The sequence below is a fragment of the Orbicella faveolata genome, unplaced genomic scaffold (assembly GCF_042242905.1).
Source record: "Orbicella faveolata isolate gen_17 unplaced genomic scaffold, um_ofav_v1 contig_24, whole genome shotgun sequence".
NCBI lineage: Eukaryota > Metazoa > Cnidaria > Anthozoa > Scleractinia > Merulinidae > Orbicella > Orbicella faveolata.
The window spans coordinates 7,620,441-7,622,648 of NW_028301552.1; the positions used below are offsets into that span (position 1 = coordinate 7,620,441).

The following is a 2,208-nucleotide window of genomic DNA, read 5'->3' on the forward strand; positions in this document are numbered from 1 at the left end:
TCTTTCAGCTTAAGATCTTGCTCCAATTTTTTCCTCACAAAACTTGGCTGTAAAGTGACGGCAATCTTATTGCTGAGATCACGTAATTGCCTACGGACTGCATTACTGGCTATCTGATCTTTGAAGGGAAGAACTATTCTGATCGTGTTGCCGTCATCGATAATGACGTCAGAGAACGTCGAAACGTCGTGTATTTTTTAACCGTTTTCAAAAATTTCTTAAATGTTCTTAAGACAAATTTTTTCTCGCAATTTTTTATAGCTAACTGTTTAAGTTGATAATTAGCCAATTTTCATTGCCACCGGCTAAAGCACCTTAGCAACCAACCACTTTATTCAATACTCTCAATATTAGAAAACCAACCATTAGACTGATGAAATTATTCAGCTTAAACACAAGAACATCTGCTGTCAAATTAAAGGCAGAAACTTACTGAAACTCTCTGAGACTCTCAATTTATCATCCAAAAGATGATGCGTTCTTCACTAGAGATTCAATTTAAGCATAAATTTGCAATCAACCTTTACATCTGTTACATATTCATGACACAGACGCCATTTTGGGTCTACATTCCAACCACGTTGTTTAATGCCATTGGTTAAACTAACTCAACACATGCACAACTATGCATAATGGTTAGCGGTATTCCCATATATAACATCCCCCTCCTTTACATTACAATCAAAGAAACAAATGAGGAGAATGAAATAAAATAAGATAAAATAAAAGAACAATCAACTCAACATTAATCAATCAGTGTCTGTCATTGTTCCAAGAACTGTCCTTTGTTCCAGAACAACTTGTTACAGGTCTAGTCTGATTGGTTTTTTGACTAGTCTTCCACTTCGAGTTGTATACAAGGGCGGGTCTTTAGCTTCCACTATGTCTGATGAAGGTGGCACATCACCGGCTGGGATTTCCTCATCATCTGAGGGATTTAAGTGGTATTCCTGTGGTCAGCGCTCCGTTTGTGGGCTTGCTGGGAATGTGGGTGCCGCATGTGTTTTGTCTGGCTCAGGTTCTGTCTGCTGATTGATGTTTCCATGACGTTTCCGATATCCCATATGAGACTTTGTTGGGTCGTTCCTTAGAGCCACTCGATTACGTCTGATTCTTTGGACGCCTACCTCTACTACATATGATCTAGGCAAGACATGTTTCTACACTACTGTTGCCGCTCTCCATTCCTTTGACCCTGGCTCCGGTTTTACTCTGACGTGATCACCCGATCTGAGTGGTGGTAGCTCTTTGGTGCCCTGGCGGTCATGGTAGTACTTTTGCTTATCCTTGCCATGTTTCATTCTTACCTTTATCTTCTGGATGCTGTGTGTTTCAGCCTCCAGTAGACCATGTGCCATTGGTAGTGTTGTTCGTAGCCTGCGTCCCATAGAGAGCTGTGATGGGGACAGGTCAATTCCTGGAGGTGGGGACGCCCTGTACTCTAGCACTGCTTTTCTCTTGTCTCTTTTCTTTCTCCATAGGGACTTCACTGTTTTAACTGCGGCTTCCGCCTCTCCATTCGCCTTGGGGTGTTTTGGGCTTACTAGAACATGTTCAAAGCTGTAACTTTTGGCAAAGGTCTCAAATTCTTTGCTTGTGTACTGGCTGCCGCAGTCAGTGACTAGTTTTGGTGGGATGCCATGTCGACAGAAATGTTCTTTTAGGACTTCAGTGGTCTCCTGGGATGTGAGATCCTTCAGTTTGGTCACCTCAATAAACTTAGAGTAATAATCAACTAGCAACAGGTAATGTTCACCTTCAAAGGCAAATATGTCTGAAGCGGCCATTTCCCAAGGCAGGTCTGGGACAGGGCTTGGTATCAAAGGTTCTTTCTGCCGTGTAGGGGCATAGTCATAGCACGTGATACAGTCCTGGACTTTGTCTTCTATCTGTGCACTCATGCCGGGCCAGTGAAGGACTTCCCTGGCTCTTTGCTTACACTTTACGATTCCCAGGTGTGTTCCATGTATTATCTCCAGCATGGCTGGCCTCATCGAGGGGGTACTACGGTTCTCATTCCTCGGTAGATTACTCCATCTAGTACCGCAAGCTCATCACGTGTGTCCTAGTATTGGCTGATGCTCTGTGGGACTTGTTGCTTTGTTTCTGGCCAACCGGCTTGAATCATAGCATACAGCTCATGGAGCTCATTTGCTGTGTTTTGTTGGAGTTCTGCATACTTTGGTTCCGAAATCGAGATTCTTTCCA

The 2,208-nt window shown here is 43.3% G+C and overlaps 1 pseudogene; it reads right to left on the minus strand.

Annotated features, from left to right (window-relative positions):
• Positions 1-580: 580 nt before the first annotated feature.
• Positions 581-1,787, minus strand: LOC149110193 (uncharacterized; annotated as a pseudogene).
• Between the last annotated feature and the right edge of the window lie 421 nt (positions 1,788-2,208).